This window comes from Arachis ipaensis, chromosome B3 (assembly GCF_059453495.1).
Source record: "Arachis ipaensis isolate K30076 ecotype BB chromosome B3, ASM5945349v1, whole genome shotgun sequence".
Taxonomy (NCBI): Eukaryota; Viridiplantae; Streptophyta; class Magnoliopsida; order Fabales; family Fabaceae; genus Arachis; species Arachis ipaensis.
Genome location: NC_142438.1, coordinates 39,746,493 through 39,758,040, shown reverse-complemented (window position 1 = coordinate 39,758,040; position 11,548 = coordinate 39,746,493). Strand labels below are relative to the sequence as shown.

Here is an 11,548-nt window from a genome sequence, read left to right as displayed (position 1 = left end):
TAATTTTTTGTTTATGTTCATTATTAGGCTAGTTAGATATGCATGTTGTAGTGGATTCTAGGTGGTTAGGTAGCCTAGGATGTGGTTAGTGGATTTAGGCCTGATTAATTGCGCTGTTCATGCTACTTGCTTTATAATTTTCATAATTCTGCTGTTGCTGTGATGTTAGTATTGTTCATATACTGTTCTTACTGTTCATGCTGCTATTGCGAATGTTCTTTCTTGTTCATACCTAATTACAGTTTGTTTTATTTTATATGAACTATTCTGTTGCTGTTTATTTTCCGGAAACATCCAATTTTAGCAGGAATGCTGCCCAATTTTCTGTAAACTGTTTTGTTTCCATTCATGTCTTGGTTTTGGCACTTTGAACTCTACTTTACTCTGCTTTTACCAAACCAATTCATGCATACCAGGGCTAGCTATCTTATTCTTTTTTATTTCCTGGTTCATAATCTGCATTTTTGATGTTTAGATTCTAATTTTTGCTATTTCTATATCTATCTGAATCATCATCAACCTGATTTCCTTGTTTGGATATGAGTTAATTGTAGCTTCTAATTGTGAATGCTTGTTACTTAGAAAATGCTAATCATGCCACTTACTCTGACTTTCTTTTTACTAACCTAATTACCTTTCAAAACATCTCTTCTGTTTTTTTTTTCACTATTCTCTTTAACCTTCTAACCAAGGCATGATGATAATTTTTCCTAATTAACAAGAATTCTATGGATCTTACATTTTGGATTGTGAATTTTTCTTCTCAGTTTTCTAACTCCTATACAATCCTTAATGCACATTTACTTAACTCATTTTTATCATTCTACTGCTCCTTTGCCATTATGTGCTTCTTTTGTTATTTGCCTCCTTGTTTTCCTGTTTTTATTATATCCTTGATTTCTGTTTTTCAGGATGTCTGACACCCAAAGAAAAGGAAAAGAAAAGGCAACAACTGGCAAACGTAAAAGAGGAGAATCCTCTATGTCCATCCTGGACATCATGCATGATGACTCCTGGCAGGAGAAACACTTTACCCCGCAGGAGAAGGCTGACCAGCTACTCCCTGCTACTAATCCCATCAAGTTTGCAAACAAATACTGCGAGTTAAAGTATCCGGTGTTTGCAACCTCCAGGAACCTGTACCTGGAGTGGACTCTAAAAATTCCGGAAGAACTCCAGAAATACACCTCTGATCAAATCAAACAAATAGGCTGGTTCTTCCTTGAGAGAAACCTGACTGAGGTCAATGCTTCTTGGGTAAGAGAGTTTTACTGCAATTACTTCAAAATTTCCCTAGATACAGTGAACCTAAAAGGGAAGCAGATACTGGTCACTGAAGAGGCCATTGAGGATATTCTGAAGCTTCTGTCTAAATCTGCAGATGGTTATCAAAAGGCTGAGGAGGACATGCGCTTCATGAAATTTGACTGGGATGCCGTCAAGGCATGGATAGCCCTTGACCTGACTGTTCCATGGGTCATGGGTCAGAACACCACCATGCCTAAGGGAATCAAGCGGATTTACTTAAATGATGAGGCTCGGCTATGGCATCAGATCCTGAGCAACTTTGTTATGCCGAGTACCCATGAGACGGAGCTACCTGCCGCTATGATCACCCTCAAATGGTGTTTGATGGAGGGTAAGGACCTGTACCTACCACGCTTCATCCGGTACTACATGGCCAGGGTCCACGTCTGAGGCACTCTCCCCTTTCCATATCTGATTACACAGCTAGGCCGTCGAGCTGACGTGCCTTGGGAGGATGCTGATGAGAAGCCACCTGCTGCAGAATGCAAGAAGATTATCCCTCATAGCAGGAATTTTCTGGCTTTGGGCTATAGACCTCCATTCCTCACAGCTCCTGGTGAGACAGCCACACCGTCAGCTGGCCCCTTGATGAGCGGATAATTTATACGCTTTTTGGCATTATTTTACATAGTTTTCAGTATAATTTAGTTATTTTTAGTATATTTTTATTAGTTTTTAAATAAAAATCATATTTCTGGATTTTTACTATGAGTTTGTGTGTTTTTCTATGATTTCAGGTATTTTCTGGCTGAAATTGAGGGACTTGAGCAAAAATCAGATTCAGAGGTTGAAGAAGGACTGCAGATGTTGTTGGATTCTGACCTCCCTGCACTCAACGTGGATTTTCTGGAGCTACAGAACTCCAAATGGCGCGCTCTCAATTGTGTTAGAAAGTAGATATCTAGGGCTTTCCAGCAATATATAATAGTCCATACTTTGCCCAAGTTTAGATGACGCAAACTGGCGTTCAACATCAGTTCCATGCTGCATTCTGGAGTTAAACGCCAGAAACAGGTTGCAAAGTGGAGTTAAACGCCAGAAACAGGTTACAAACTGACGTTCAACTCCAAGAGAAGCCTCTACACGTGGAAAGCTCAATGCTCAGCCCAAGCACACACCAAGTGAGCCCCAGAAGTGGATTTCTGCATCATTTACTCAATTCTGTAAACCCTAGTAACTAGTTTAGCATAAATAGGACTTTTTACTATTATATTTAAATCTTTAGTTTCATGTTTAGATCACGTTTGGGGGCTGGCCTCTCGGCCATGCCTGGACCTACATCACTTATGTATTTTCAACGGTAGAGTTTCTACACACCATAGATTAAGATGTGGAGCTCTGCTGTTCCTCATGAATTAATGCAAAGTACTATTGTTTTTCTATTCAATTCAAGCTTATTCCTATTCTAAGATATCCATTCGCACCCAAGAACATGATGAATGTGATGATTATGTGACGCTCATCATCATTCTCACTTATGAACGTGTACCTGACAAACACTTCCGTTCTACATGCAAACAAGCTAGAATGAATATCTCTTAGATATCTAATACAGAAGACCAAGTTCGAGATATTAGAATCTTTGTGGTATAAGTTAGAACCCATGGACGGCCATTCCTGAGATCCGAAAAGTCTAAACCTTGTCTGTGGTATTCCGAGTAGGATCTGGGAAGGGATGGCTGTGACGAGCTTCAAACTCGTGAGTGCTGGGCGTAGTGACAGACGCAAAAGGATAGTAAATCCTATTCCAGTATGATCGAGAACCGACAGATGATTAACCATGCAGTGACAACGCATTGGACCATTTTCACAGAGAGGATGGGATGTAGCCATTGACAACGGTGATGCCCTACATAAAGCTTGCCATAGAACGGAGTAGGAATGATTGGATGAAGACAACAGGAAAGCAGAGGTTCAGAGGAACGAAAGCATCTCTATACGCTTATCTGAAATTCTCACCAATGAATTACATAAGTACCTCTATCTTTATTTTACGTTTTATTTATCTTTTTATTATCAATTCCCCATAACCATTTGAATCCTCCTAATTGAGATTTACAAGGTGACCATAGCTTGCTTCAGGCCGACAATCTCCGTGGGATCGACCCTTACTCACGTAAGGTTTATTACTTGGACGACCCAGTGCACTTGCTGGTTAGTTGTGCGAAGTTGTGATAAAGAGTTGAGATTACAATTGTGCGTACCAAGTTATTTTTGCCATTGATGATCACAATTTCGTGCACCAAGTTTTTGGCGCCGTTGCTGGGGATTGTTCGAGTTTGGACAACTGATGGTTCATCTTGTTGCTCAGATTAGGTAATTTTATTTTAATTTTAAGCTTTTTATTTCTTATTTTCGAAAATAATACAAAAAAAAAAACAAAAAATTAATAAAATCATAAAAACCAAAAATATTGTGTTTCTTGTTTGAGTCTTGTGTCAAATTGTAAGTTTGGTTTCAATTACATATTTTTCAAACTCTCTTGCATTTTTCGAAAGTTCATCATGCATTCTTCATGATCTTCAAGTTGTTCTTGGTAAGTCTTCTTGTTTGATCTCTAAAATTTCTTGTTTGATGTCTTTTCTTGTTTTTCATATGCATTTTCAATTTCTTAGTGTCTAAATATTAAAAATTTCTAAGTTTGGTGTCTTGCATGTTTTCTTTTATTGAAATTTTTTTCAAAAATACATACTTGATGTTCATCATGATCTTCAAAGTGTTCTTGGTGTTCATCTTTGCATTCAAAGTGCTCTTGCATGTTTTCTTTGTTTTGATCCAAAATTTTTATGTCTTGAGTCTTTTTGATGTTTTTCTCTTTCCTTATTAAAATTCAAAAATAAAAAAGATATCTTTCTCTTATTTCACTCATAAATTTCGAAAATTTGAGTTGACTTTTTCAAAACTTTTTAAAATTTAGTTGTTTCTTATGAGTCAAGTCAAAATTTCAATTTAAAAATCCTATCTTTTTCAAATCTTTTTCAAAAGTCAAACTTTTTTCATTTGTCTTTCATATTTTCAAAAATTTCAAATTAATTTTCAAAATTTTTTTCTTATTTTTATTCCATATTTTCGAATTCAATGCTAACAATTAATGGGATTGATTCAAAAATATTAAGTTTGTTACTTGCCTAATAAGAAAGGTTCAATCTTTAAATTTTAAAATCAAATCTTTTTGTTTCTTGTTAGTCAAGTAATCAACTTTAATTTTCAAAATCAAATATTTTTAAAATTCTTTTTCAAATTAAATTTCAATCACATCTTTTTCAAAATTTAATTTCAAAATCTTTTCTAACTTTTTATCTTTTCAAATTTGATTTCCAAATCTTTTTCAATTAACCACTTTACTTTTTATTTGATTCTTATTTTTTTCAAAACTACCTAACTAACTCCCTCTCTAATTTTCGAAAATCCCTTCCCTCTTTTTCAAATTTCCTTTTTAATTAACTAATTGTTTTGATTTCAATTTAATTTGATTTCAATTTTAATTTTCGAATTTTAACTTTAATTTTAAAATATTTTTATTTTATTTTATTTAAATTTTCGAATTCTTCTTTTCCTCACCTCCTTCTAATTATTTATTTATCTACTAACACTTCTCTTTTTCTTAAAAATTTGAACCCTCTCTCTCTTTTTGTGTTCGAATTTCTTTTCTTCTTCTACTCACATAAAGGAATCTCTGTACTGTGACATAGAGGATTCCATATTTTCTGTTCTCTTCTTTTTCATATGATCAGGAACAAGGATAAGAACATTCTTGTTGAAGCTGATCCTGAACCTGAAAGGACTCTGAAGAGGAAGCTAAGGGAAGCCAAAGCATAACTCTCTGGAGAAAATCTGACAGAAATTTTCGAAAAAGAAGAGAACATGACCGAAAATAATAACAATGTAAGGAAGATGCTTGGTGACTTTACTGTACCAAATTCCAATTTACATGGAAGAAGCATCTTAATCCCTACCATTGGAGCAAACAATTTTGAGCTTAAACCTCAACTAGTTTCTCTAATGCAACAGAACTGCAAGTTTCATGGACTTCCATCAGAAGATCCTTTTCAGTTCTTAACTGAATTCTTACAGATCTGTGATACTGTTAAGACCAATGGGGTTGATTCCGAGGTCTACAGGCTTATGCTTTTCCCATTTGCTGTAAGAGATAGAGCTAGAGTATGATTGGACTCTCAACCTAAAGATAGCCTGAACTCTTGGGATAAGCTGGTCACGGCTTTCTTAGCCAAGTTCTTTCCTCCTCAAAAGCTTAGTAAGCTTAGAGTGGATGTTCAAACCTTCAGACAGAAAGAAGGAGAATCCCTCTATGAAGCTTGGGAGAGATACAAGGAACTGACCAAAAAGTGTCCTTCTGACATGCTTTCAGAATGGACCATCCTGGATATATTCTATGATGGTCTGTCTGAGTTATCAAAGATGTCACTGAACCATTCTGCAGGTGGATCCATCCACCTAAAGAAAACGCCTGCAAAAGCTCAAGAACTCATTGACATGGTTGCAAATAACCAGTTCATGTACACTTCTGAAAGGAATCCTGTGAATAATGGAACGCCTATGAGGAAGGGAGTTCTTGAAATTGATACTCTGAATGCCATATTAGCTCAGAACAAAATATTAACTCAGCAAGTCAATATGATCTCTCAGAGTCTGAATGGATTGAAGGAATCATCCAACAGTACTAAAGAGGCATCTTCTGAAGAAGAAGCTTATGATCCTGAGAACCCTGCAATAGCAGAGGTGAATTACATGGGGGAACCCTATGAAAACACCTATAATCCCTCATGGAGAAATCATCCAAATTTCTCATGGAAGGATCAACAAAAGCTTCAACAAGGCTTTAATAATGGTGGAAGAAACAGGTTTAGCAATAGCAAGCCTTTTCCATCATCCACTCAGTAAAAGACAGAGAGTTCTGAGTAGAATCCATCTAGCTTAGCAAACATAGTCTCTGATCTATCTAAGGCCACTTTAAGTTTCATGAATGAAACCAGGTCCTCCATTAGAAATTTGGAGGCACAAGTGGGCCAGATGAGTAAAAGAGTCACTGAGACTCCTCCTAGTACTCTCCTAAGCAATACAGAAGAGAATCCAAAAAGAGAGTGTAAGGCCATTGATTTAACCATCATGGCCGAACCTACAAGGGAGGGAGAGGACGTGAATCCCAGTGAGGAAGACCTCCTGGGACATCCAGTGATCAACAAGGAGTTTTCCTTTGAGGAACCAAAGGAATCTGAGGCTCATCTAGAGACCATAGAGATTCCATTGAACCTCCTTATGCCCTTCATGAGCTCTGATGAGTATTCTTCTTCTGAAGAAAATGAGGATGTTACTGAAGAGCAAGTTGCCAAGTACCTTGGTGCAATCATGAAGTTGAATACCAAATTATTTGGTAATGAGACTTGGGAAGATGAACCTCCCTTGCTCATCAATGAACTGAGTGATCTGGATCAACTGACATTGCCTCAGAAGAAACAGGATCCTGAAAAGTTCTTAATTCCTTGTACCATAGGCACCATGACCTTTGAGAAGGCTCTATGTGACCTTGGGTCAGGGATAAACTTAATGCCACTCTCTGTAATGGAGAAACTTGGGATCTTTGAGGTGCAAGCTACCAGAATCTCATTAGACATGGCAGGCAACTCAAGAAAACAGGCTTATGGACAAGTAGAGGACATGTTAATAAAGGTTGAAGGCCTTTACATCCCTGCTGATTTCATAATCCTAGACACTGGGAAGGATGAGGATGAATCCATCATCCTTGGAAGACCCTTCCTAGCAACAGCAAAAGCTGTGATTGATGTGGACAGAGGAGAGTTAGTCCTTCAACTGAATGAGGACAACCTTGTGTTTAAAACTCAAGGATCTCCTTCTGTAACCATGGAGAGGAAGCATGAAAAGCTTCTCTCACTGCAGAGTCAACCAAAGCCCCCACATTCAAACTCTAAGTTTGGTGCTGGGAGGTTCCAACCTTGCTCTGATTATCTGTGAGGCTCCATGGGAGCTCACTGTCAAGCTATTGACATTAAAGAAGCGCTTGTTGGGAGGCAACCTAATGTTATTTAATCATATCTATTTTATTTTCTCTTTGTTATTTCATGTTTTATTAGGTTGATGATCATGTGGAGTCACAAAAACTACTGAAAAATAAAAAACAAAATGAAAAAACAGCATTAAAAATAGCACACCCTGGAGGAGAGCAGTCTGGCGTTTAATGCCAAAAACAGGCACCAAGCTAGCGTTTAATGCTAGAAACAAGCATCTACCTGGCGTTAAACGCCATAACGCCAGAAACAGGCACAAAGCTGGCGTTTAACGCTAGAAACAAGCATCTACCTGGCGTTAAACGCCAGAAACAAGCTACATTTGGGCGTTTAACGCCAGAAACAGGCAGCAATCTGGCGTTAAATGCCAGGATTGCATAGCAAGGGCGTTTTACATGCCTAATTGGAGCAGGGATGTTAAGTCCTTGGCCCCACTAGATCTGTGGACTTCACAGGATCCCTACCACTTCTTCTCTCATCTTCACACCTTTTCATAACATTCTTCCTCAATTAACCTCCACCAATCACCTCCATTACTCCTCCAAAACCATCATACAACCCACCTACACCCACCCACTTAAATTCAAACTATCACTCCTTTCTTTTCACACATCATAACCACCTAAACCCCCTTGACCGAACCATTCACACACCTCCATCTCCTCCATTTTCTTCTTCTTCTACTCACTTCTTTCTTCTTTTGCTCGGGGACGAGCAAACCTTCTAAGTTTGGTGTGGTAAAAGCATTGCTTTTTATTTTTCCATAACCATCTAGGGCACCTAAGGCCAGAGACATTCTCATTGAAGAGGACAAACCCATCACTAAGAAAAGGATGGAGCAAATAAGAGATCATGGACCTCAACATGAGCATGAGGAAATTCCTCACCATGAAATCCCTGAGATACCTCAAGGGGTGCACTTTCCTCCACAGAATTATTGGGAACAAATCAACACTTCCCTAGGAGAATTAAGTTCCAACATGGGACAACTAAGGGTGGAGCATCAAGAGCACTCCATCATCCTCCATGAAATTAGAGAAGATCAAAGAGCTATGAGGGAGGAGCAAGAAAGACAAGGAAGAGACATAGAGGAGCTCAAGAGCACCATTGGTTCTTCAATAAGAGGAAGACACCACCCTCACTAAGGTGGACTCATTCCTTAATCTCCTTGTTTATTTATTTTCTTGTTTTTCGATTTCTGAGCTTTATGTTTATTTATATTTATGTCTTACTACATGATCATGAGTGTCTAAGTGTCTATGCCTTAAAGTTATGAATATGAATCCATCACCTCTCTTGAATGAAAAATGTTTTAATTACAAAAGAACAAGAAGTACAGGGTTTCAAATTCATCCTTGAAACTAGTTTAATTATTTTAATGTGGTGACAATACTTTTTGTTTTCTGAATGAATGCTTGAACAGTGCATATGTCTTTTGAAGTTGATGTTTATGAATGTTAAATATGTTGGCTCTTGAAGAATAAGGAAAAAGGAGACATGTTATTTGATAATATGAAAAATCATAAAAATGATTCTTGAAGCAAGAAAAAGCAGTGAATACAAAAGCTTGCGAAAAAAAAAGAAAAAGAGAAATAGCGAAAAAAAAAGAGAAAAAGAAAAAGCAAGCAGAAAAAGCCAAAAGCTCTTAAAACCAAAAGGCAAGAGCAAAAAGCCAATAGCCCTTAAAACCAAAAGTCAAGGGTAATAAAACGGATCCAAGGCTTTGAGCATCAGTGGATAGGAGGGCCTAAAGGAATAAAATCATGGCTTAAGCGGCTAAACCAAGCTGTCCCTAACCATGTGCTTGTGGCGTGAAGGTGTCAAGTGAAAACTTGAGACTGAGCGGTTAAAGTTGAGGTCTAAAGCAAAAATAGAGTGTACTTAAGAACTCTGGACACCTCTAATTGGGGACTTTAGCAAATCTGAGTCACAATCTGAAAAGGTTCACCCAATTATGTGTCTGTGGCATTTATGTATCCGGTGGTAATACTGGAAAACAAAGTGCTTAGGGCCACGGCCAAGACTCATAAAGTAGTTGTGTTCAAGAATCAACATACTGAACTAGGAGAATCAATAACACTATCTGAACTCTGAGTTCCTATAGATGCCAATCATTCTGAACCTCAATGGATAAAGCGAGATGCCAAAACTATTCAAGAGGCAAAAAGCTACAAGTCCCGCTCATCTGATTGGAGCTAAGTTTCATTGATATTTTGGAATTTATAGTATATTCTCTTCTTTTTATCCTATTTGATTTTTAGTTGCTTGGGGACAAGCAACAATTTAAGTTTGGTGTTGTGATGAGCGGATAATTTATACGCTTTTTGGCATTATTTTTACATAATTTTCAGTATAATTTAGTTAGGTTTTAGTATATTTTTATTAGTTTTTAAATAAAAATCACATTTCTGGACTTTACTATGAGTTTGTATATTTTTCTGTGATTTCAGGTATTTTCTGGCTGAAATTGAGGGACTTGAGCAAAAATCAAATTCAGAGGTTGAAGAAGGACTACAGATGCTGTTGGATTCTGACCTCTCTGCACTCAACGTGGATTTTCTGGAGCTACAGAACTCCAAATGGCGCGCTCTCAATTGCGTTGGAAAGTAGACATTTAGGGCTTTCCAGCAATATATAATAGTCTATACTTTTCTTAAGTTTAGATGACGCAAACTGGCGTTCAACGCCAGTTTCATGCTGCATTCTAGAGTTAAACGCCAGAAACAGGTTGCAAAGTGGAGTTAAACGCTAGAAACAGGTTACAAACTGGCGTTCAACTCCAAGAGAAGCCTCTACACGTGGAAAGCTCAATGCTCAGCCCAAGCACACACCAAGTGGGCCCTAGAAGTGGATTTCTGCATCATTTACTCAATTCTGTAAACCCTAGTAACTAGTTTAGCATAAATAGGACTTTTTACTATTATATTTACATCTTTAGTTTCATCTTTAGATCACGTTTGGGGGCTGACCTCTCGGCCATGCATGGACCTTCATCACTTATGTATTTTCAACGGTAGAGTTTCTACACACCATAGATTAAGGTGTGGAGCTCTGCTGTTCCTCATGAATTAATGCAAAGTACTATTGTTTTTCTATTCAATTCAAGCTTATTCCTATTCTAAGATATCCATTCGCACCCAAGAACATGATGAATGTGATGATTATGTGACGCTCATCATCATTCTCACTTATAAACGCGTGCCTGATAAACACTTCCGTTCTACATGCAAACAAGCTAGAATGAATATCTCTTAGATATCTAATACAGAAGACCGAGTCCGAGATATTAGAATCTTCGTGGTATAAGTTAGAACCCATGGATGGCCATTCCTGAGATCCGAAAAGTCTAAACCTTGTCTGTGGTATTTCGAGTAGGATCTGGGAAGGGATGGCTGTGACGAGCTTCAAACTCGCGAGTGCTGGGCATAGTGACAGACGCAAAAGGATAGTAAATCCTATTCCAGTATGATCGAGAACCGACAGATGATTAGCCATGCAGTGACAGCGCATTGGACCATTTTCACAGAGAGGATGGGATGTAGCCATTGATAACGGTGATGCCCTACATAAAGCTTGCCATAGAATGGAGTAGGAATGATTGGATGAAGACAGCAGGAAAGCAGAGGTTCAGAGGAACGAAAGCATCTCTATACGCTTATCTGAAATTCTCACCAATGAATTACATAAGTACCTCTATCTTTATTTTACGTTTTATTTATCTTTTTATTATCAATTCACCATAACTATTTGAATCCACCTGACTGAGATTTACAAGGTGACCATAGCTTGCTTCAGGCCGACAATCTCCGTGGGATCGACCCTTACTCACGTAAGGTTTATTACTTGGACGACCCAGTGCACTTGCTGGTTAGTTGTGCGAAGTTGTGATAAAGAGTTGAGATTACAATTGTGCGTACCAAGTTGTTGGCGCCATTGATGATCACAATTTCGTACACCACCCCTCTTCCTCTACCGCTACCCCAGCTACCCCTGCTACCACCATTGCACCTCCACCTGCCTCAGAGCCAGTCTATCACCTAGTACACCGCCTGTTTCAGCAGCTAGACCAAATGGAGCGCCGCAACCGGTGCCGATATGAGAGATCTGAGCGTCGCAGCAAGCAACACTATGAGCACCTAAAGCTGATGATCCGTTCTGGTAGCGACATCCCCTCCGAGCCTGACACACCATCAGAG

General features: G+C 38.3%; 1 non-coding gene across 1 annotated transcript; it reads right to left on the bottom strand.

The window, feature by feature from the left end:
* Positions 1-5,565: 5,565 nt before the first annotated feature.
* On the bottom strand, positions 5,566-5,673 carry LOC148570373 (small nucleolar RNA R71). Its single transcript, XR_015880409.1, has one exon. It is a non-coding gene; the product is annotated as a small nucleolar RNA R71 (small nucleolar RNA).
* Between the last annotated feature and the right edge of the window lie 5,875 nt (positions 5,674-11,548).